The following is a 26,272-nucleotide window of genomic DNA, read 5'->3' on the forward strand; positions in this document are numbered from 1 at the left end:
TAGCCAAAAGGAGTAAGAGAGAGATGATTTTCCCCTGTAATCAAAAGTATTTATTTTGACAGAAATAATGATATTTTTAAAAGCATCAAAACAAAAAGTAAGACTTTATTGCTTTTTCATTCACATTAAAAGATATTCCACTGTTGAATATAAACAGTCAATGGACTAAAGCATCTCCTAGTGAATCTCTGTAGACAAACTTAAAAGAAGATGCTACCTTTTAGAAGTAAAGACTAAAAAGAAAGAAATGCAGCTTAAGAACAATAGCAACATGAAAAACAATGACATTATTTAGCATTTGATTTCCATTAAGACACTCTCCTAATTTTTCAAAGTATATATTTTCTACTTATTTAGTTCAAAGAAAATTGAGGTTATAGGATTGAACATATTGCCAACAACCTGAGGTATGAAGTGCAGACTGAATGCTTAAACTTCAGCTACAGAGGCAGTAATTATTGTAATTGGTCCATGTGAAGCAAATATATCAAGTAGTATAGAGTTCAAACTCATGCCAGTCAGTCTCCAGTTGGCACCGACGGTTCTATCAGGAGGATACAGAGGTCTCAGCAGGACTTATTTCTGGCAACTGTTCAACAGTTCTCTTCTCCAAACAGTTTCAAGGGGATTTGGGTGGGAAGAAAGATAATTTTTAACAAATTAAACTACCTAAAAATGGCTAGATGCCCAGAGCCACCTAGTCTGCATTAGTCACTACTACCAAACAATTTTAAAAAGATTAAAAATATCATTGCTGTAAAGAAATGTCTATCTGGCTTTAACAATATGATCAGATCACTGCAAAGTTGCCCAAACATGTACTGTACACCATACGACAAGTATGTATATAAATATGTCCAGAGTTAAAGGTACAGCACAGTATTTACACAGCATGTGTTTCTCAGAAAACAACTAGCTCAAGTTACCGGAATCCAAGTATTCCTATAAGGGCATGCCATATAGTTTCAAGAAATTAGAAGACCACTTACTTTTTAATTAAAAATGACAATAGCAAAGCCCCCATAGGAGATAAGATTAGGGGCACTGTTTATTTCCCATTAGTATTTATCTTACAGCATTTGTAAGGTGTCCATAATTGTGGTGTAGAACATAATTTAGATTTGCACTGAGAGTTTTCACAGGAGACTCTGCTCCGTGCCATATTGATGTTCAGCTGCCTTGTTTAGATTTTGCAAGAATGCTTTTTTCAAAGGTGAATATGTCATTTTTATCAGAGGTCTCTAAGATAAGATTTGAGTTTAATGCACAGCAATAAAAAGAGGAATATAAGAATTCTTGCTCTCTTTAGTGTCAGCTTTGGTTAAGACATATGAATGCACATGAATAGTCTTGTCAGAATCTCTGGGGCTACTGACATTCAAGATCTAACATATTATTACTTCTGATCAGAACGTTAGCTGCTATGCAGTAAGGAGAAGGGAAAAAGAAAAAGATAGGACCACTCCCTAATCAGACAGAAATTGTTATGTATTTCTCTGGTTGGCAATCTCTGAACAGAACTTCTCTGCTGTGAAAATACAATGCTTATTTTCTCCAATTTGAGATGACTGACTGTACATACTCTTTAAATCTGCAGCAGGAAAAACAAAACAAATGATCGTTTAATGCCTGATCTTGCACCTTTTTTACTCATGGAAAGGATCCTAGTTAACTCATATAAATAAAGACTGTACAACCAAGTATTACATCCTTGTAAAAGATGCACACTCATCAGAAGAAAGGTTCTAACATTTCTAGCTGCTGACTCTATTTTTTACCACTGAAAGTTTCTTTGAATTACTAGTTTCAGTTAAAAATAAGCTAATTAAAGAATTTAGTTAAAATAATTTTAATTCAAATGTCAGTATATATCAAATCTGCATACCACTACAATGGAAAGTTTCATTCACCAGAAGCAAAAATCTTGCAATGTGCTTCTGGGTGAGTTAAGGGAAAATAGATTTCAGATTTTTTTGTTGTTGTTGTTAACAATTTGTTGCCAGATAAATTGAAATTATTCAAAAGCATTGAAATTAGTTTGTCTTCTGAAATTTGAGATGAATGAGTACCTGTTGTTTATAGTACAAACAAAAGAGAACATCCTGCACTTCGCAGCTGAAACTACCTTTAGTCCACATTCATGAGTTACAGCATGCCAGACAAATAAACTGATTTGTTTAGTGCAATAAATGATAGCAGACCTTTACATATTTGAAGTGCAACAGATGGTCTTCCAAGAAGAGCATAATGACTGGCAGACAGTACACTTTGTTAGAGTGGCTTGGAATGTCTTCAGCAATTACACAGGGAGTGTTTTGGGGGGGAAGCCCTGTCATCTCTATGATTTTTTCATGTAAATAACTGTGATTTCCCTGTTTAGATGCTAAAAATTGTATCTTCTAAAACCCAACAAGCTAGCCAGTGAACTGGAAAAGGAAGCACCTTTGGCCCTCCCAAGACTATTCAAGATGAGGCTCCAGACATTTTGTCACCTGAGAAAAGGGATGTAAGTAGGAAAAAAAAAAAAATTAGCATTAAGAGGAAACAACTTTGGGCATGTAACTGTAAAACTATTATCCACAGCCAAGTATTCCAAGGAAATGTAATTTATGGAAGAAGGAAGGTTTAAAACAAGGTCCTTCAGACATTTAGGAGCTGGGACGTCTACGGATACAACATGCAGAATATCTAGGGAAAAAACCCAAAAGACTAAATTACTGAATAACTTACTTCCTTTGTGAAACTGGTGACTTCTGAAGAGTCCTCTTCAGCATGAAACACTGCCTACAGTTCTTCAGGGCAGGGTAAAGTGAGCTTTTTTGAGGCTGTGACAGAGTCTTTCCATTTTCATAGATAAGCTATTCCACAAGCAATTAAGAGTTATAATAAACAAAAAGAGTAATAAAATGCTGATCTTTAATATTGCATATGTGGCTTAGAAAAATTTAACTTCTATCCCTCCCTCCCTTCCCCCTAATCCTAGAATTAGTCTTTTCTGTTATAAAATCTTCCCCACCAAATTCACCCTGAGTAAAATTTTATGTGGCAACATAAACACAACCAAAATGTGTCCTTTAACCATGTAACTTAAATGTTGATGGAATCATAACTGCATTACTCCCTCTCCAATTAGCAGCAGCATTCTTTATGTTTGCTTATGAAGCGTAAACTGTTCGCTTGTCACTACAAAGACCTTCTGTAGAGGACTTAAAAAAACAGCCACAGCAATTAAAATGACAACAACAGAGGTGGATTGGTCACATTATGACAGAAAATATCCAGCTGTTTCTTTCCAGCAAAAGGATACACCAACTATCTGAAATACTATGACCAGATTTTGTCAGTCTACATAATGCTGATGAATATTCTGGCAAAAGTATGGATTTCCAAGAAAGGAATAGACTAATATAGAACTAAATCTAACCTCACAGACTGATTTTTTTCCACCCAATCAGGATTATCACTCATCCTTTTTACCCATACAAATTTCCCTTTTTGCTAGAACTATAGATACTCTATTCTGTGAGAAATTCTCTAAAATCTAAGAAAAATTGACTTGTTTTTTGTCATCCAAAATAAGCAAGGCAAAAAGTAAACTGATAGGGTTAGGACAAATAAATTAGATTTTAAACTTATTTACTTTAGTTGTGTTAAAAACATTCTAAGAGTTAATTAAGACCATAAGTCTCATTACACCCAGGTTATTACTTATAAAATGTTAACCTCTGTTACAATCACATCTGTCTATGCTGCTGGTTCCTGCCTGTTCTGCTTCACAACAGTAATAACATGGAGAGTTACTTGTAATACACGCAGGGATTTTTAAAAATTATTTTAAACATACATTTAAATAATAAAAAAAAGTCTGAAAAGTAAATGTTTCAGATTGGCTTTTCCTAGTTAAGATTATAGGGACTGAACATCTGAAGTGATAAGGTAGGTTTGATTTCTAATACAGCAAGAAAGACCATGAGAAAATAACTGACACATACAGAGCCAGCCATTCAGGGGGAAAAAAAATTAAACCCTGTCTGTAGAATCCACCTACAGATATGTCCTTGGAGAAAAACTGATGAGAAAATTATCAGGAAGATTTTCATTGCTGTTTCTTTTCTGGAAGTTTTTGCCTCTCATAACAGCACAGACGTGGCAAGTGATATGTATCAGAATTCATCCATGCATTATATTTTGCACATTAAATTAAGTTGATTATCCATGACTTTTTAGGAAAACACAGGAATGCAGAAAACATATCAGCTGTTATATATAGAATATATAGGCATTTCACTCCATACTTTACATTTAGAAAGAGCAGCAGATAATGAGCTCAACCATTACATTGAGAATAAATTTCATTTGCAAGTTCAGAAGTATCTCTGGCTCCTTACCTGTTTTGTGAACCAGAACTTACAGGTAGCTTATAACATTTGTCTTCTGAGTCGTGTTTGTCTCCAGAGTAATTGCTGTAAGTGGGCAAAAGCTTTAATGTCGTCTTCTTTATACCTTCAGCAATAATGTTTTTCATAAGCTGAGAACTTACAGACTCAAAACAATTACTGCAAAATACCCAGGACAAGAAGAACAAAAAAATATTAAGAAACCCCCAAAACTATCTTTTGCCTTCCCTCAATTCCCAGAATTCGTCTTCAGGCTTCATGCCTATAAATTAGGTAAAATAGTTTCAAACTATATTACCCTTCTGCACGTTTCATCTGATACAATTGCTTGACAACAAGCACCTCCTTCTCAGGGAGTATTCTGTAGTGAATTTATTCACATCAGGAAAAACATTAGAAAGGTGTCTAATTTTGAAGTTTGCAGATTAGACACCAATGACAAACAATTTAGTGTGACAGCACAGGCAAGACACAACCTTTAACCATTCTGCAGTTTTGTGGACATACCAGTAATAAATCCCGAGCAATTAAAAAAAGTATGTTTGAGCAATATCTCATAAATATAATTATTCTTTGCAGATGTTTGCTATTTAATACAATGGAAAGAATGTTTTGTTCCATCTGGCCAAGTGGTATCAGACACCATTTTTACTAAGACAATGAGCACAAGACTGTTCAGTCTCAAAAGGTAAATTCCTTGACATTAGGCTGATAAAGTCATTTGAGATTCTGTAATATATGTGTTTCATACAATAATTACATTTTATTTTGTAGTTTACAAAAATCTATTCACAAAAATACAGAAGCTTGTCACGCATTCTTTATTTTCAAAGAATAACACTCATCCATGTAAACAGTCTGATTTGAATCACTGTGATTTCTTGCATATGAAAATTACTGGATAAAGCAAATAGTATCTTATTGGAACGTATTGGAAACACAGAAATCAGAATATCTTTTGTGAATTGTCTTGCAACCTCCTGGAAGCCATATATACAACACAGTGTGAAAGTAAAGCTTTACTGTAACAAGCCGGAAAGTAACAATTGTACCTATGTTATTGTCTTTGTTGGCTAGTTCACTCATATTTGTCTCAGAAAGGGCTGACTACTCATCACTAGGTCAGAAGGGAAAGTACTATAACAATGGCTTAATAAGATGTCCATTGTTCTTCCGAAGTCCTAAGCTTTCATATGCTCAAGAGGCTAAAGCTTTGAGTCACTCTTATTACTTGGATACTCAAAACCAACCAGGTTTAGAAGGCATTAGGTACTAGAAATGCTATCTGCTTTCAAACACAATGGGCCTTTCTGTTCGCAGAAGTCTTGCAGGATTCTACAGTGAAACAGAAAAGAATCCAAATGCGGAAGACTTGAAAACTTGGCCCCAGAATGACTGCAAAATGCAAGTAAAGCATTAAGTTGCAACTGCAGTGTAGGAGTGGAGATGGAGTTCTAGCTGGAAGTTGAATCAAATCCCTTTGTATGAAGTGAATGACCACTACTTAACATCATATTTAAAAAAATAAGAATTCTATGATCTGACCAGTATACAACTGGGTTTTATTTGTCCATTTGTCAAAAGCTCTAGCAGGGTTAGTCAAAAAAGGTCTTCTTTAAATAAATAATTTTCTGGAAGATTGATTGACGTTCGTTAAGTACTGGATATGGTCTGAATATTAGCATGTTTCACAAAAGTGTAACTTTGCAATGTAATTCCAGTAAGGCTGCAGACCTTGTAGAACTTGTAGAGCAGAAAACTAGGGAGAAGGCAAAACACTTCTCATGCAGGAAAGACCTAAAAGATTCAGTGAGGAAACTGATGGGAAGTGCCCTCCCTCTAAACGCAGATACCTGCATAGCCACAGTAATTGCAGTGAAACAACCAAAAGGCCGTACAAATGACAAGACAACACAGCAGCCATAGAGCAGGACAGTCCACCGACACATGGATCCTGAAAACACAAACTTCTGGATTACAGCATCTGGAAGTACAACAGAGAATAAAACCCCACTTCTGTCAGGTAGAGCAGGAGCCTATGTCAACAAGAATCACGTATGTGCTCATATTATTGCTCAACAGATGTACTTGAACTAGAGAGATAAAATACTTAAAAAATACATGGAAGGTATGTGCAAACTGTTTTGCTTCTTGTGCTTCTTTCATTGTAGAGGAAGTGCACACCAGGATTCAGAATACCTTATTCTGTAGTAAGTAAAAAAAAATGAGCAAAATAAATCTTGTCAGTACACAATCATCCAGTGTATTACGAGAAGATGGGAGGACAACCTTGATAAAGCACAAGCACAAATAAAACCAATATATATATAAATTAGAATATAGTAAGTACACTTACCACTGAAAAAAATTGTAAGTAAATCTCTCTCCTTAGGAAGGCTTTAAGACTTTTCCTTTTTTCAAATCGACATCACTAGTGAAGTCCCGTAAGTGAATATTCTCTTGCAAATAAAGTGGTGGTCTTCATTTTTTGGCAACTACAGTAAGAACTGCCTTACAAAAAAGATCCCATAAGTAGGTTTTATTCCTGTGAGTAATCTCCTCAAAGAGTGGGGAGAAAACATGAGCTAAAATTACTTGCACAATCACGTTTCATAACTGTTCCTAGCCTAGTGGTATTGGTCCTTCCCTTTCCCAAGTACAAAAATGCACAAACTTCTCTCCCTCTTTTACTAAGAGGGGAAAAAAAAAATCTGCTTATTCTTGGATACTTACAGAGTTTGGAGGAGCTCAAAACAATGGAGCACTGTGTGCCCCACTCATCGCATAGACTCTGAAAAAAAAGTATGGAAAAGAATGCTCAAAGTATGTAATTACTGTTTCACAAGATAATTTCATTATTAATACATCCCCAAAGATAGCATGCACAGTACTGCAATTTAATTAGATGATAACTGGCGGGGGTTTGAAGTCATGAAGTAACAAATACATTTTGGACTAATAAACTCCAAGGCTGAAGTGTTTATTAATCTAGAATATAAAGATTATATAGTTGATAGGAGACAATCTCAGGTTGCACTGAGATGCCTATTGTTTATATATTTGAAAATTAGTATTTTCCTTCTTTTGGGAGCTAGATCAGAAAGTCAAGATTGCTATGGATGGTATTGAACAATCCTAGAAACTGTCCAGCAGCTATGCGTTCTCAAACGCAAAGACTATTTACGTCTCAGATGTTGCATTTTTGAAGTTTCACCTTTAATCAATTTGTCACCTCCTAAACTATTAAGTACGGCAAATATACCCTCTATACTATGCCTTCTGACAGCTGTCAATGCCTTATTGTGATGGTAAGAAAGGACAGATTCCTTTGTAGGATAACCAAAGCCTTTACAAGACTAACAGACCCCTCTCCTGCTCCCCCCAAATACTCAATTCTGTCTCTGTTTTCCTGCTTTTGGATTCACCTGCAAGACTACACCATGTGGTGAGCAAGTACATCAATTTTAGTATCTCATTAAATGTTTTCTTTCCTTAACATCGTTCTATAAACTTTTTGCCTAGTACAGCACATTAAGGATTTGGAAACTAACTATTCACCACTGTGAGGATTTATAGCCCAAGCAGCTGTGCCAAGAAGTCAGAGGAATCAAATGGCATAATCTATTAACTTGTCCTCAGGTAGTTACAACTAGAGATTTATAAATTGCCATAGAGTTCAGTCCATTTAAATGACATTTCTCTGTTATTTTAAAAGTGTTAATGTCCCACACAGGCAAGACAGAAGGCCAAATTTAGTCCAGGAAAAAGTGTGCATGATTGAAGTCGAAGACTAGGTTGCTTAAGCCAAAGCTAAATTTAGGCCTGAGAGAACGACAGAGAAGAAAAAGGAAGAAACACTGGGAGGAATAGTGTGTGGCACCCTCTCCTTGCAGATGAAACAAGACTAACAAATACAAAGGGAACCCTATCCACATGTGATGGCTGCTGCAGCATTAATGGACAAAACCAGGGAAATCCTGGATGTGCCAAAAGAGCCACGGCACACTGGGGCAGAAGCAAGGGGAGGAGGAAAGGGGCAAGACACATCACATCTTAGATTTGTTGGCAAGAAAAAATCCTGCTTCTCTGAGCCAGTCCATGTTGAGTGATAGCAGTAAGAAAGTTGTGTTACTGAGGGCTGTAAAGATCAAAGATATTTAAGAAAATGTTTGTTAATTAGCTTAGGTGATCCAAATATAATTGGCCATGGGTTCAGACAGCTTCCAGTCTGGCTCCATAGGTTCAGAGCAAAGGCCTCAACGCTAAATCTTGAGAAGACTATACAGATAATTAACGGAAGATGACGATGACGGCCATTTCCAAAGTTCCTGCTTTTTAATTGCCAGGCTTATATACTCTCTCCAAATGAAACAAGCAACAGAGCTAACTTTCCAATATTAAATCTCTAGGCAGTATGTTATTCATACAGCTTATGTAGATGTCTTTACCCTCTGGAAAAACAAAGTTTTAGAAGAATGGTTCTATCTTTGGGGAACAGTTTAAGTCTTAGGATAACTACATTAGGAAATCTAACTCTATTACTTTGTATCTTACATTTTATTACTAGATTGGTAATAGGAAATTACCAAATAAAATTGGTATTTTACTTGGTAATTTTTTTCCGTGGGCCTCGTCTAATATGAAAGATGGTGATCATCAAATTTATTCAAGTTTTCCTGTCAACAACATCATTAACCAAATCCCTCAATTTCAAAGTAAATAAAAGCATCTGGGCTTCTCGCACAGCAAGACTGACTTGCATATTTAAGTCTCATATATAGATGAATTTGCGCTGGACCAAATTTGCATATTAATGAAGGACTAATTGCTCTTTGCAGTCAATTTTATGCAGATGAATTTACTCCTCTCAGTACAATTTTCATAATGTTCAGAAAGAACCAAAAAATGTAAAACTTTTTAAAAGTACACAAATGTTAGACAATCAAGGAAGAAATATCATAATGACATCAAACAGCTTTACATTAAATTGTATATAATTCATCTTTTATATCGTTGCTTTATTTTAACAGCCTCCCACAAAGAACGGAACAATTCATAGAATAACTTCAGCCTATTCCCCCTCCTTGGTCTCAAATTTAACAGCTTGTAACAACCCATTATATTATCTTGTTTCCAGCTGGAACGATGGAGCCTGAATTTTTAGGAGAAGTTAAATTTGCTAAACAGGAATTTATTTTCTCTCAGTCATCCTCATGCCACAGGTCAGTTAGGAGATACCCTGCCCCCCACTATTTTAAGGTAGTTTCTAGGCAGTTTTGCACTATTAAGAAAAACCTCAAGGCCCAAATCCCCGTTCAGTCTCTCCTTCTGAGCTAAAGTACAAAATACTGAGAAAAAGACAGGAAAGTATATGGGAAAGAGAGACATCAACAAATGCTGAGGAAAAAATGGTAACGTTAGGGAGGAAAGGGGAACATATAAATACTGGAGTAGAAGAGGAAAGGAAATGGAAAGAGAAAAATGATGATTCAATGTGTACATTCAGGTCTAGCTAAAAAGAGGAAAACTGCAGGATTTGGGAGAAAGTTCAAGATGAAGTAAACAAATAAAAGAGAAAAATGCAACACAAATGCATCCGCAAAAAAGTAAAGATACGGAAACAAGAAATACAGTGAAAATCAAAGACTAGAAGATACATAAAGAAACAGATAAAAAAGAAGATATGAAACATACAGTTTTTCCTAATTCTGTCAGAACATAAGGGCAGAGTTAGCAGAAAAGCATTAGGAATCTGAATTTGCATGTATAGCCTTCCTCTTGCCAAAGAGAAAAGCCTTATTTTAACCGTGAAGATTGATAACCATAATATTTATATGTATCATAAAATCACTTACAGAAGACGATTTTAATCAGAAAAGGAATAGCGTAAAAGTTATATCTTTAAATCACTTCAAGGCATTTTGTAGAAGGAACACGTGAATACAGTTCACAATCACATATCTGCCCTATCTTTGATTGCATTTCTTGCCCTTCTCCGCAGCTTCTGCTATTTTAACATACCCTTTTTAAGACACACAGTACTCAGGATGCAGATATATGATGCTTTTATAGTGGTATCAAAAAGTTTCTCATGTTTTTTCTCTATTTCTTTTCTAATAATTCCTAGCATCCTACTTGCTCTCTCGACCACATAGCATTGAGCTAACTATAATGCCAGAGTTTTGTTTCTGAGAAGCAATAGTTTATAACCATCATGGTATTTCATGATTAAAATAAAACAGTCTTCAGTATGAACACCTTTTGACTGAGCTATTGAGTCCTTCCCAAAGAAGAATCAGAAGAGCTCCTGAGCCTCAGATGCAAGGTGGAAGGAGCACAGAAAAACTACCAGAAGGTTGCTTTGCAGTCTCTCCTTTTGGTCTTTCCAACCTTGATGACAGAAGCCACAATATATGGAGCATTTGTTAGGGATACGCTCCTCCCATGAGTAATAAAGGCAATGGTTGTACCAAGGCAAGATCTAGGCATTGCAAAAAAAAAAAAAAACAAAAAACAAAAACCAAACCAACCAAACAGAGCACAGAACAAAGACAAACGGAGTTATAAAATACTAACAGTAATAACTGGAAAAGAATGAAAAACACTCTACCAGGAAAATATTGCAATGTTACTGCTAAAGAATTTTCACTGAGGAAACAAGACTTCAGTTCGGCTGATCAGCCTGGAGGACTTGCTTTTAAAAGTTATTTGAAAATAAACTACAGTTCTTTGTGTACTTTGAAAATACAGCTTTTATTCTGGATTATGAATTCAAAATGTCTTCCTATTTTGCTTATAGAGAGGAATGAAGAGAAATGCATCCTCTATAACTTATGTATACAGCATTTGAAAACCTGCTATGGGCACTCCCCCTTTTTTTCCCAAAAGATGTCTGGTTCAAGTGATTAATGCTGTGTGAATGTAAACAAAGATAATTATTCAAACAAGAACAAGATGTTCCACCCAAAATGATTAGCTTTTTCAGTGGATGAGATGCCTACTTCTAATCATCAAGAAAGGTTAACCTGACCAGATTTAATTAGCTACTTAATACAATAATAAAGATGCATACATAATTGGTGAGGAAAAGACTGCAGAAGCAACACTGAATCCAGACAAAATACCTCCATCAAGCACAAAGCCTGGGCTGTATTACATGATTACACTGATGTAAGAATTTCCAAGTTTTTATATCCACTATATATACTTTTGCAATTGTCTATGTGGAACTTCACCTGATTAATAATAATAAACATAATTTAAACAAACAAAAAAAGCAAGAAACAACATCCCTAATATTCAATGATAAAATGAACCCAATGATATTTCTTAGCACTGTGCTTCAAATTCATAGACGAAGTCAGCTGGTTTGTACAAATTTTTTAAGAACTACATCCTTAAAGTGAAATAAGTTACTATTTCTTCATAATCAAAAGAAGTAAAAAATGCTCATCGCTTTTTTGGAGTCATGGCTGCTCAACTAACCCCTGCAACGCAAAGTTCTGATTCTGAATTAAGAGAGAGCTCTTCCTGCTTAAGTGTATTTTAATAGCTACTTCTCTGCAGAACAGATGTTTTCAAGTTTTGTGGGTATCATAAATATTAAGAACTGAGCAATATATTTTAGAAGGCAGTTCTCATTAATCTGCTTGCATTTGATTTCTGAATGAGAAGGACTACGTCTTATGGAAGATTTTATAATATATATATATAATATATAAGGCGATATCAGACATACGTTTTCAACACAGAGCTGATACTTTCAGCAAAAAAAAACCAAACTGGCCTTACTCTGGAATATTTCCCTAATAATGAAATGAAAGCTTTCTATTACAATAATAAAACAACTTGCAAGTATTTGAATGTTATGGGTTGGGAATACTGCAAAATATACTACATTTCAAAGAATGTTAAGAAATTTTATTAGCCTTGTATCTCTGGATAACATGTATAGCACTTGCTGGTTGAGGCAGGTTGTATCTCACAGTGTTACCAAATGAGTTTTAAAGTGGAAGACTGGGCATCAAACCTTCCATTTTCTTTCAGTAAAGTTTAAACATCCCTTAAAATAAACAATTCAGTGCAAACCAACATATCTGATATTGATTTATTCTATTCATAAAAAGTAACAACATAATGGTAAATTCAATCTATTCAATGAGAAGTTTATGAGCTTAAATATATCAAAAGGGCTATGAAAGCTAATATACAGTGATTAAGTAACAATCTGTGAGAAAAAGACACACAACTTTCAATTCCATTATATTGAAATCATATACTGACGAAAGCCAGGCTTTTGAATTGTTTCAAAGGAAGCTGCAGCCATTTGCCCTTTTTAGCGGCTTGGAAGTTCACAAGGAAAGATTAATTTATCATGCAACTGAAGTGTATCTCAAAATAAAGTTTTTGATTAAAATCTACATTTCTGAGCCTTCTGGCAGTGCCAGTATTGCTGAAACAAGACATCAGCTGCAACGTCAGCAATTCTGGAATGCAATGCCATAAACTGTAAATCAGTTTTGTCCTACTTTAATATTGGTTTAACAATAAAAGGACTTTGATGTTTAATATTTAAATAGAATAATTATTCCTTTAGAACTAAGTCCAGAAGGGCCCTTCATGGCAACACAATGTGAAACAACAATGAAGAGAATCTGTTTTTGCTACACCAGGAGGCTTTAATTTGTAGGACCCAGTTGAAAGGTACAGCACAATTTCTATGTGCTGCTGGAGAAGATCCCACAGAAACTCTTTAGAAGGGGAAATGCTCTCCCATGATGAGGATGATGCCAGTGGATCCATGCACAAAATTGGACAACAAAGCTTAAATACTGTCAAAGCAAAGAACTGTGAACAATATCCACTACAGTTGCTCAGAAATATCACCAGCTGGCTATCCTGGTGCCTTGGTTTTGAAACCCAGACACAAGGGTTGCTTTCTTCATCATTATTCTTGAAGTGAAGATTTGAGCAAGCAAAGCCTCCCTTTCCCTTTTGCCCTCTTTCCTACCTTTTGTCACTTCAGGATGGATGAACACAGAAATATTTAGATTTTGGGGATGAATGCCTATAATTATGAGCTAAGTATTCTCTAGAAACATTTAGTGCATTAGTAATGTTCAGATGCAATAATTTTTCTGTTTTGGAGGAAGGTTAGACAGAGATAAGTTCTGCGCCTGTGCTACAATCAGGGAATGCAGGGTGATTATAACTGCAACTGTCAGTTTTTGCTAACCATAAAGGACACTAGAAATACAAAAACATTTCCCACTACTTAAACAGATCCAAGATGTTACTGTAAATACAAAAACAAATACAATTATCTGCTGTAACAGAGAAAACTCTTGTATGTTCTACATGTTCTAAGTCTCTCAAAATAATATTTACAATCTCAGCTGCACTCTCCATGGTAATTCACTCTGGATGTTTGTTCCTTTTTGTGAGGAATAGTTCTGCTTGAGTTCTCCACTTAGAACAAAACAACTCTGTTTTCCCAATATACTTCATATTCAAATTATTCCAAAGTGTAGCACAGAGAAATGAATTAGATAAGGGCATAAAGGCATAAGGAAATGTGTAATTCATACATGGCTGCCATGATGAGCTCACCAGTAACTGATACAGCTTTGAACATTAAAACAACTTTAATGAGAGATGATATTGACCTAAATGCCAGTTATCACCACTACTTCCTTTAAAACAAACAAAAAAAATTTGATTTAACTTCCACTCCAGCAATCTCCACTGACAAATATTTCAGTTTAACATCTACTTCTGATTTCCATTAAAATACCTTTAGATTGCTATTCAGATATATGAGAATTTCAAAAGCAATCTCCATCTTAGTTTTCCATAGACCTATGATTTTTACACTCTCTTATAATTAATTGAAAAGAATTCCAACTTCTTTTCTCTTTCTACCTCATTCAAAGACAGATACACCGCATCTTTTGCTACCTCCTCTCTAAATTAACAACATTGTTTCTGTGCAGCCTTTCATAAAGTTTCCAGATGACAACAGTGTCTAGTGCAGTGGGTCTGTTGTTTCCGATTATTGCTAACACAGAACTGGATACAATTCTTTTCTACACCTATCTCTACACTGCAGTAAAAAGTGCAACCCAATGCACACAGGCACTCAGGCTGCAGCTTTTAAAACCAGCTGCAATATAGCTGCAGCAGCACAGCCTACAACCCCTGCCCTCAGTTTCCAAGACATTGCTGTCCACGCCAGGAGGATTAGCACGAGGTTAGCTCCCCTACGCATGTCGTAATCACACATCTGACTGCTGCAGCAACGTTGTTGCAGGAAACTGAAACTATAAGGTAACTTTCATGATTAAGATGAGCTATCAATAATCATCTATTTTTAAGTAGAGCATCCTATAAATCCTCCTAATTAGTAAACTAGATGTCGTCTTTTTAGCAAACAATCCCCAGCCTACCTCCTTATTTATTTTCTTGAATTCAATTATATTTGCCACCTGCTGGCCCAATCACCTAAATGACAGATTCTGGATGTAAGGTAGAAGCTGGGCCATAAACAATAACTTCATTATAGTTCAATTTAAAATATTTGCCTGCACCTATTTTCTCTGCTGTATGAAGAATGTTTATGCTATTTCCTCCTCCAGGGCTCTGCTGGCTGTGGGACTCTGCGCTCCCGTCGGGAGACGCAGCAGCAGCACCAGCGAGAATTTTGCACAGCTCCCTGTCCTCCACTGCCGACTCCGTAAGAAATCAAAGCTGAGATTTTTCTGGAGGGGAGGGACCACTAGAGGCTGAATAAAGAGGGGAGGAGTGATTTCCATACCTGGACTGAAAAATTGATAAAGGTACAAAAACTTTCATCGGTTGCTAAAAAGGACCCTTGGTAAAATACAGGTTAGGAAATATTTCTTTAGAAGATAAAAATAACAGAACTTCTTTTGACGTGAAAAGAAATGGAGGAGGCTGTACTCCTGTTGTTATTTACCTATCACGCGGCTCTAAAATCCATCTACTGCATAAACCCAGTGATTTACATTTCCAAAAAACTTCCTGAATGAAATCCAGTCTGTGAAATGCACATCTTGCAAACAGTTTAACTTGAAGCATGACTTCAAATGCTTTGTTCAGTGTGGCAGATTACTCTCAAGTTTGGTAAAAGTAAACAGGCACGGAAGCCATTCGTTGCCTTTAAGGATTAAATGATGTAGAGGTGGATTGCTATCAAACTATGAAAGCACACAGTCCTATCATGTACGAGCAGAAGGAAAGATCGAAGACTGAAATCTGTTTTGCTCCATTTTGTTCTTGACTGGAAACTCAAAAACATCCAAACCATCACAGTTCTACAGTTCAGGCCTTCAAAGAAACCCACATTTCCTTCCATCACCTTTTGAAACATAACTTACAAACCTACCTTCAAAAACTCGCTGATACATTCTGAAGCCATTACACTTTCCTCAAAAAACACTAAAAACATGGAAAAGCTGCTCTTCTGAAATTGAGTTACAAAACTCAGCGTTGTGATAGGAGATGATAAAAGCAATGGCCCAGATTCTTGAGCATTTTCCCCACTTCCCACTATTACAGGATACATAAATCCATGCTGTTTCCTTTAGAATTGCAGAAAATTTTCCATTATATTTTCTTATAACTAGTTAAGAATACATATAAGCACAAGTTATTCTTTAGCAACTCCTTTATTCCATGATTCTGCATCTTTCATTTCACCAATCCTCTCCCAGATTTATTTTCCATTGACTTTCACAGTTTGAAAATTAATGTTAGGCCAATATTGGGTAAAATTATTCTTTTACCAAACTTATTTTGCTATAAATAGTAATTTGGGTGAGTGTGCAAAACTGTATGATATGTAAATGAAAACAGTAACCAAACTGGAGGCATACAGTCAGTTAGTGCTCTAATAGAGGAGCCTTGGAGAGAGAAACTGTACAGCATTTTTATGTAGCATGTGGGAAAACTCTGCAGCATGGGAGTTTTGAACATTAATACTGCAGCTGTACTAAATCTACTGTGTCAGACTCTGTCTGCAAGCAAACCAGATTTAAGGAAGTACATTTTTACTGCAGCACTGGAGGCTGAAAAATGGTTAAGTTGGTTAAGTTCAGACACTTAAAAAAGAATGGACAGGAATTATATGCACCTCTTAAATAGTCACAGACAAACAGTTCTATATGTAGACAATTACGTGACCTGTATAAAGGTTCAAATTATGGATCAGAGAGTAATGCATTTTAAAATTATATTTTAATATTGTGGCAATTACGCATGATAGAGAACAACTACTGTATCAGGATCTGAACAATGAAAAATATAAAACATTTCCATTGACCATAATTTTATTGCTTAATGTCTTTCTTTTATCTGCTCTTACGTCTTTCTCTGAATGTACCATAAAATGTTAGATGGATATCTGAGTGACCCTGGGCAGGATTCACAGATTTTGTTGTAGTGTTTCATATGTTCTCACACGTTAAAAGAAAAAAAAGTTCTACTGCACACAGAAATACACACAGGACAAATGCTGTTCAGCTGCTGTTATCACTGTGACGCACTTAAGAAATTTAAACAAACATGCCAACTCTTCTGCAAGTCTTGAATTAGTTGTTTTTCCGTAAGCACCGAACACAACGTTGGCCTCACTGACGACTGTGCAGAAGACATTCTGCAGGCCCTTTCTGACAAGAGGCACAAAGAAATATCCTCTGTACAGGGAAGTTCTATAAGATGGGATGCATAACTGGGAAGTTTGAAAAAGTACTTATGCACACATACACACACACACGCACAAAAGTTTTGGGCATCTATTACATTATAGCTGGCGTCCTAACAGTGCTATGACATATTTAATTTATAGGTTAATTTACCTATATCTGTCCCCCTCTCCTCATGCTGTCGTTCTCTAGGTCTCTCCCCTTTGACTGAGCTTAAGAGAATCTTTTGTTGGTCTGGAACTCAACCACATGTTCCTCGTCCAAAGCCCCTGCTCACACAGTTGACAACTCCGTTTGGTCTTCTCTAGGAAGCTACTTGCAAAATTGTAACTGTAATTATTTCAAAACAAACACACACAGAACCGCCCCCCAAGCAGTGTGATGTGATGAACTGAGCATCAAAAGCAGAAACTACAGAATGGTAGACCAAACTCTTTGGCAAATTTGAATGCCTGAAGTTACACATCCAGATCCTTATTTACACATATTAGGAAGTCTGTTTTTCACCAGACATGCCCAGGCCTCCCAGTTACTAGGACTTTCTGCATCACTTCAAAAAGGCTTTTTATTTAGGTACTTATCTATTGATTTCTTGCCTAACTTCAGACAATCAAGTCCTACAATTTTTACCTATAAACTTTGGCACTTCAGCTGCCACGTCAATAAAAATGAGTCTGTTAACTTGCTGGAGCCTGAATGGCCTTCAGCAAACTTTTTGTTTGTACTTTTGATCTACGAGCAGTCAGAGACCCGGCTGAAACTGATGGACAAGACAGTAATTTTCTACTGAAAATAGGGAAGACAATGCCAGACTTCGAATCATGCAAGCTTACATGCTTAATCGTTATAATGTCTTTTGAAAGAAGTTATATATGAGCCTAAGATGAATTCCAATATTCCTTCACCAGTGTTTTACTTCCTAAGTAGTTCCTAGTTAAGTAGTAAGTACTCTTGTAAGTAGTCCTCCATTAATTCTTTCTATTAATGAAGAAAAGTGCTGAGTGAGCTAGAACTCACTCTTAAATTAAGATAATCATTGTCATGAAAAGATGTTTTATTTGACAGTTTGAGGGATATGGGTGTTCTGTGATTTAGTTCAGAGACTTTAGTTTAACTGAAGACTCAGACCATAAGATTAAATTAATTAAATAGCCTCACCCTCGTCTCTAATTGTATAAATCATAAAATCACCACTCTAAGGGATAGAATTGGGAGATCTTTGCAAAAAGACACTAGTTTTGTTTCGTGACGTAAGTGCAAACATACTGAATTTTCTCTATCTACTCAGAACTGGTTTTAAGTATGCCACTGCAAGAAAAGTGTACATTACTGCAAGATAACAAATGTGTTTTGCTTAACAAACAACAGTGTTATCTCCTTTGACCAGACACCAAGTAGATGGCACTATCTCTTAACCATATGGCGCAGACAAAGCCTCTGGCAGGTTGAGAGTTGAACACCTTGTACTATCATATATCCACTTATAATATAACAAAACCACTGAAAAATAAGCATACAGCCAACTATGATATACATATGAAATGCATGGAGAAAAACTCTTCCATGGAAATGAAGTGTCACATTTGGAATTGTGGACTAGTCAACTATAAGGATCTAAAGGTCATCTATGCTTTCCTCCTAAACCATACAAGCGTGACTACTGTACTTACTCTGACTTAATTGAAAAATGGCTAAGTTTGTGCTTGCTTTCCAAAACAAAAACAATTTTCGAATTAAGAGGAGCAGTACTCTAATTTTATTCCAGAAACCTTTGCCTTCTGAATTAACATCTGCATCCTAATTATTACAATCAAAACATTTGCATGGTTAGGCATGGGGAAGTATGAACAACTGCTTAAATGATACCAGTTTCATATGCAGTATTTAGTTCAGAAATGTGCTGCCTCTGCACCAAGCTGTTGAAATCTATACCTGATTTTGTAGTAACTAGGGGCACATGATATCCATAATATCAGCAACAAGTAATTCTGCATTTTGCATAATTCAGTTACTAATATTTCACTTTTCATGAGCTACAGCGTTACTATAGCATACTATACTTCTAGCCTCAAGAACATCTGGAAACACGTGCTTGTTGCTGTTAAGGTCAATGGAAAGTCTATCACTGATTTCAACAAGGGCAAGTGTGATAAAATTATAGACACACATTTCTGTGTGATACATATCCTAACAAATTCTGTAATGAACAACCATAATTCCATAAATTATACAAACATCAATATCTCCTCTCCAGCTAAACCATTTTTATTAATGAAATCAGAAAACAGTGAGCTATATGTGGGCATAAGCAGAAGGATTTCCTAATGGCAAAGCAAATATTTTTATATAATGTTGAGGTAAAGAGGGCCTTGATCCTACAAACTCATGTGAATAACTTCATAGACAAGGAGCCCCTTGATTCTAATGAGACTACTCACTTATGTATGCTAATCACATACATTCATAGGATTACTTCCTAAAAATTACAGCAGAGGTAGACTGCACTGCTGAAAGCACAGTAAAGTTCTTGGGGAAACTGCTGCCAACATATCTCAAAATGTTTTACTTGTTCTTTGCATATTCAATTTTACCTATGATTCCAATAAAATTAAGGAAAAGTTATATAGCTTTGCCTCTAGATTCATAAACGTCCTTGAAAATCATGATGGGCATAGTTTTTGCCACTTCTATAAACTCTGGTGGACATAGAGATTCTATGGTGATTGCTTTGTAACAGAAAGTAGTTAGACATGGCTAGAAACTTGTATTAGAGATACATTTGTTGTGAATGAATACAATGAAGTTGTATAAAAATAATTTTTTCCCCCCACAATATTTAAATTTCAAAATCTGTGTCCAATCTCTTCACTAATATATGCTCCTTTTCTGAATGGATTACTTCCTTTAATTAAAAGCCTTTTTATTTATTTGCTTGTTTATTCATTTTTAAGACCACGTTAAGCACCTTCACTCAGCATTTGTTTTTCAGGCAGCCTCCTCAAGTACGCTAATGCCAGACAACTTCATTCTAAGTAGGTCTGGCCCATGAAAATCCTATTCAGCAGGCTATGCCTGCTTTTATTCTGATCTAGCGGTAGCTTTTCCCACCAACACATAGAAGAGGGGTATCTCATCCTCAGAGAGTTGGGAAGTTTCTCCTAATGCCATTTTTTACAGTTATTAATGCTTGAGCCTCCCATTATTATAAATCAAAACTAGCAGAATATGTTGGCTTCCCAGGATTGGAAAAAATCTTTTACTGTTACATTTTGTATTACGGCGGTCATCTCTACTGATTTTTAATATATTTGCAATAAATAGCTTTGAGTTTCAGTTAAACCAAATCAATTCTGTTTAGGCTATTAGTCAATTTTAACAGCAACATATTGCTTGTACAGTTTATTAGTAAGAAAAAACATTAACATGTATTAATCTAAACATGAGCAGAATACCAATGTTTCAATAAGGAAGAATTTTGCATTCTCTAATAAGATACCCAGGAAGTCGGGATGGTTGGGGAGGGAAATGAAGGAAGGACAGAACAAACTTTCATTTAGTGATGGTCAACAAGAGCTAGTGCAGAAAAGGTGACTGTAATTTCTTCAAAATATTGGAGAATATTTATGACAGGGAGCAAAACAGTGTGTTCTTGAGCTTTCAAAAGGACCCAATAGTCACTTCTATTACACCTCTAAACTGGTGAGCGAGGACTCTAGCTGAGCATCTGACCATAGTCGAGGATTTCTGAAGTAAGGATCCAGGCAGTGCCCACCTACTATGAGATGAGAATCTTCAAAAACACTTCTCAAGATGAATTAAAAATCTGAAGAGAAGCAAAGATGAAAGCAATAGCATCATGCAAAGGCAAACTACCACAGATGACTTTAAAGTTTTTTCCTTTTTTCCTGTTTCTTTTTCTTCTTTTAACATATTTGTCCATGAAGTACAAATTTTCAAAATGCCAACAATTAAAAAAAAAACCAAACCCCCGAAAAACCACAGCACAAAACCAGAACCCGCAGTAGGGTTCTATGGTTCTCTCATGGGAAGTTGGGATATGCAAGAAATTATGCACTCGATCTAGATGACAAGCATTTCCTTACAACATGTTGGTGATTTATCCAAATTTAACTCCCAATAACATTTCTATGAGCCAAAAATCTACATGTTGTTTCTGAGGTCCTCCTTCAGTCTAACTATTTTATCTTATGCAAGGAATGTTAAAAAACAAAATACCAAATCATCATTTAATAAATAACAGCACGTTTTCCTTTACCAAAGAACTTGACTGGCACAAAACAAAATTAGCACAAAAAATAACTGCTGTGGAATTCCTACTTTACAGTCTTAGACAATTATTTTAAAATTCGGTAATATATTTAGTCATTTTACCCCTTTTTTTTTTTAATTATCCTTTCTGCACTTGTAAAATGTTATAGACATAATCTGGATAATCTTATTACATGATGAACATGATCTTACTTGTGGATAAGACTTCCTAATAAACCAACACACGTCTGTTAATACAAAATCTTTTTTGTTAGAAAAGAAGTAAAAAAGCCCTCCATATCACTAGAAACAGAGAATTTTATATATTGTCACCAAACTAAAAACAGTAAGTAAATATTAACTTTGTGAAGAGCAAAACAAGTTTTATTGACCAGTGAGGTAAACATTGACTGAAGTGAAGCAAATATTTATGTGCTGACGTTAATGGGACAAATCCCATTCAACATGACAAACAAGATTTTGCCTACTACATTTCTGTGTTTGTATTTATTCTGGAAGTTCTGAAAGGAAATATCTGGAAATCTGTCTACAATGGTAATGCTTTTTAAAAACAATTGTTTTTCCTTAGCACATCCTAAAATGGATATGCATTCAGAGGGCCACAATGTTTTTGACCTTGTACAAGACAGAGGTTTAACAAATTGTTTTCAGACAGAATGTGTTAATTCACTCACAAAAATCTGACCAGATAACAACATCCAAGACCTCTGTTTAACTGATCTCTAAAAAGGTAAACAGAAAGTTGGTCAATTTTCAGCCACTCATAAGCCAAAATTTTTCTTACACATGTAGTGGTAACTAATGCCAGAAGATTCTTTATCCACCATTTGTTCAGGTTATTGTCAGTCAAATAAAACTTTTTATGGCAGACAATCTTCATAATGACAAAGAGTCCAAAAAGTAGACTTTTTCCCTTCTGCGAGTAAAAGGCTGCCACCCTATCAGAACATGGACAGAGCAGGTACATGAGTACTTACAGGAAGCAATACCTCAGCCTGAGGTACCAACAGAACCAGTGTCATAAAACAGTGTTTGCTCCTATTGACAACCTGCCACAGAAGCCCCCTCCCCCAATAAAACCCTTTCCCACTATAAAATACAAACTAACCTAAATTAAGAAACCAATATAACTTCTAAACATTTCCATTTTATGAGTTACATTAGAACATTCATTTGGTTTTTGAACCTAAAATATATTAATATTTACCGAGAAAATAAAGAATAATTAAGGATATAGCTATGAGCAGGTACTACTGATCAAATATAAATTAACAAACCTACCTACCCCTCTTAGTAAATCCACTCAGGGTAGGTTTTTACATACGTGAGAAGTCATTATTCAATAGAACGATTCACACATTCAGATTAAGACGTTAGGTTGGAAAAAAATTAATTTTGAGAAACTTCAAAGATTCTATTGAAAATTCTGGCACCTTTAAGCACACCCATTAGAGAACACCAACGTCTTACACGGTGGATGATCATTACAGTACATCTTCTCACCTAAATACCTTTGTAATGGTCTTACAACAGCAATTAACACATACCTTCTAAAATTCTTTAACAGCTGAATATTTTTTCAGTAATTGTATTTAACAGATCCTTCAATGTCACTACAATAAAAGATCAGTTCAGAAAACAGCTTCTCCACTTCATTCTAATGACCATGGGAATTGGTCTTTCTTGCGGATAAAGACAGAGGCCGAGCACCCTCCTGTGCAATGAGCAAAAATTACAACTGCCCTTTGTGGCTCCGCTATCTAATTTTCATTCAAGGCTCTATCTATACACAAAACCCAAGACTCTGGGATCTAATTCACCAGTTTTAAAGCAATTATATGGCACCATTTCAGTGAAATTACTCTCAGTTTAGAATGACTTAACAGAAACGAGCACACTGCTGTACACAGAGAGCTAGTAAAATTTCTGGAAACCTCAGGGAACAAGATGATGTCATTGCATTATAAAAATATCTAGTTCAAATTCTTTGTGAGTCTGCTTGACAAAGCTTACATGATCAGACTACAACAGTGAAATTCAGGCTCCTCTGCCATCACTCCACTGAGGAGTTTTCAAAACTGGTCTCTACTCTTCAGTGCCTTAAATACGGGAGCACAGGAGTTGTTTTCTTGTGCTCATAATTCAAACTGAAGTAAAGGTTGGATAATTGCAGGAGCTAGTTTTAAAAAGTTTGAGCATTCAAAACTCAGGAAGCATTCAAATTTTAAAGGTCATTTGAGCCTCTTGGCAAGATTTTCAAATCCTTCAAACAATTTAAACTAAAACCCCTTAATTTTGCAAAAGTCTTCCATACTCAAGTAACATTTTGTGTAGAATGAAGACAACTGATAAAGCCTTTGAATATTCAGGACATTCTGCTATTTACAGACTCTTGCAAGGAAACAATTTTTTTTCGTATCATTAACTACAATTCCTTTCCACATATCTGAGATCAGTTCCTTTAAATTTCACCAAAGATGTATGCTGTACATCTAATTTTCAAGCACTAGTTCCTTCCACACCTTCTGATGAAAAATATAGTGACTAACAGTTTATTATGAGGAAAAAAAGATGAAGATTGTAATCCCTTAAGCTGTTCTACACAGGAAGACTTCTGCAGAGCTCCTTCAGGAATTAAGACTAGGATACAAGATATTTTCTTCTAATATTTCTACACATAGAACTAGCTCTCAGCAACTTTTAGCATCGAGTAACTGTTGAAAAGGTAAGTATTGTGCTGCCAGGGCATCACCGGCAGAGTTCCATGAGGATCAGTGTTTGTTCAAATATTGTCTCACGCACTTAACCACCACAGGAAAAGCAGGAATACACTGATGAAATCTGCTGATAGCATCAGTTAAGGAGGTACCACCTATACCTAGGAGGATGAGAAGGTCTGGGATACTTATATCTAAGTGTATATATACACCTGAAAACATGCCTGGGCACCGATTCAGCTACGTGTATGAAATCTATGGGCATCCTAGGAGGAGAGTCCAAAATACAGATTGGTAAATTTATTATTAAGTATTACATGACCTAATGTGTGCAATACCCATGGGAAAAGACTTGCAATTTTATGTTAATAATCTCTGAAATCTTTCTTGTGTCAGGAGTTACTAAATCCAGAGGTCATTAACAGCACCACGAAAACATACCTGTTAAATAACAATATCACTGAAGAGTTACATACCTTCTAATGAGCTGTGAATTGGAGATAAATCAGCAAGTGACCTGCATGAGCAAACATTATTGATTAATAAGCTGCCATGAATTAATTTCATATTTCCAGTGCATGTAACATGAGAAACAGTTTGAGAACAACTTTGATTTAAAACTACATTTGTACTTTAATGCATTTTATAATTACAAAAAAGAAACAGCTGAACGAGGCTTTTATATTTATACACTTCCAAGCAATGTACAGAAGGCATGCATAATTTCCAACCATAAAATACTATTTAAAAATAAAAGATTTATAATTGCTTTTTCCTGATTTGAGAATCAAATTAAGATTTTTCACATTGTCCTTCATCCAAACACTATGCGAATGACTAACTGAGCAAAGAGTAAGAGAATGAACAATATGGCATAGCTTAAGTCAAACACAACAGTTTTGTGTTATTCTTGGAAGGAAGGGGACATAGCCATATAATTCTTAGAGTGCTTCCAGACGAGCATCTGAAATCTTCATTGGTGCTGCTACTGAGCAGTATTGCAATAATTAGGCAGAAGTACTATACAAATTAGAAGGTCTTCTTAGTTCAGAGGGTCTACAGGAACAGGAGGCTTGTGAGTTTGTTTAATACTTCAGTATATCTGTAGTAACTAGCCCGGGTTTCTTCCAATACATCAGCCACAGCCCAAGTGAAATGCAGAGGATATGAGGCCTGAAATTTCCAGTCAAGAAATTCTAGATACAGATTCCAAAAACATCATAAAAATAGACCAAATTGCTGCAGATGTCTCCTTAAAACCTACCTCCAACAGAAACAGAGATGTGTCCAGTGTTTTCAGCTTCTTCCTCAAGTATAAAAGAGAGGTCTATGGTTAGACGGTTTGCGTTACTAAACACCAGGCCACTTCACTCTTCCAAACTTAGTTTTTCACCTCATGAGATCTGATGTCTAAGTGCCCATCCTTTCCCTCTCCCAGGGTTACTGACCCCACAGCATTTCTGTATTTAAAATTTTGAATTAAAACAGTATTCCTATTTTTCAGAACTGATTTTCAAAACTGCTCAGATATTAGGCACTGGTTTCAGTGTGAGCTGCATACCTAAACACTTTTAGAAAAATATCTGAGCCAAGGAAAACAGATGCCATTTCTGGATGCAAACTAATTTATTCAAAAGCACATTTTGAAAGAAAACCCTGTATCTATTTAATTTCAAGCTTCTCCTAAGAGCTAGCGCAGCATTAACTAGGGCAGCATTTTCCTCAGGTTTCCTAGGAGGCAAAGCCAATTTCCAGACAGCAGGACTTCCCTGCGGTGAGCACTAATCGACACCGAGAAGTAATGATAGCGCAGTACATATATATTTTTTTATATATTTCTTAATTTCCTTCGTTATTATTGCCTTCCCAGGTTAATTTTAATTGAGGCTTTAAATAAAAAGCAACAGAAACCACTTCCTCCCCCATTCTCCCCCCCGCCCCGTTTGGCGGGCCCGGACCGCGGCCTGTCCCCGGCCCTGAGGCCGAGGCGAGTCCCCCTCACCGCCGCACAGGGGATCCCCCCCGGCCGCCTCCCCTGACGGGGCGAAGGCCTCGACGGCCGCTCGTTGCCAGAGCAACGCCCAGCTCGGGGCCTTCCTCCTCCTCCCCTCACGGCTCCTCCTCTTCCTCCCCCCGCCGCGCCCTC

General features: G+C 36.1%; 1 long non-coding RNA gene across 2 annotated transcripts; it reads right to left on the reverse strand.

Annotated features, from left to right (window-relative positions):
• Positions 1-85: 85 nt before the first annotated feature.
• LOC142090486 (uncharacterized) lies at positions 86-26,272 on the reverse strand. Of its 2 annotated transcripts, XR_012676559.1 has the most exons (6): positions 26,129-26,272; positions 25,391-25,586; positions 24,603-24,643; positions 7,131-7,188; positions 4,389-6,602; positions 86-2,858 (listed from the first exon to the last, which is right to left on the reverse strand). It is a non-coding gene; the product is annotated as an uncharacterized LOC142090486 (long non-coding RNA). The 2 variants fall into 2 exon arrangements; XR_012676558.1 differs by lacking the exon at positions 26,129-26,272 and having other exon boundaries at positions 25,391-26,021.

Source organism: Calonectris borealis, chromosome 19, assembly GCF_964195595.1.
Source record: "Calonectris borealis chromosome 19, bCalBor7.hap1.2, whole genome shotgun sequence".
NCBI classification, from domain to species: domain Eukaryota; kingdom Metazoa; phylum Chordata; class Aves; order Procellariiformes; family Procellariidae; genus Calonectris; species Calonectris borealis.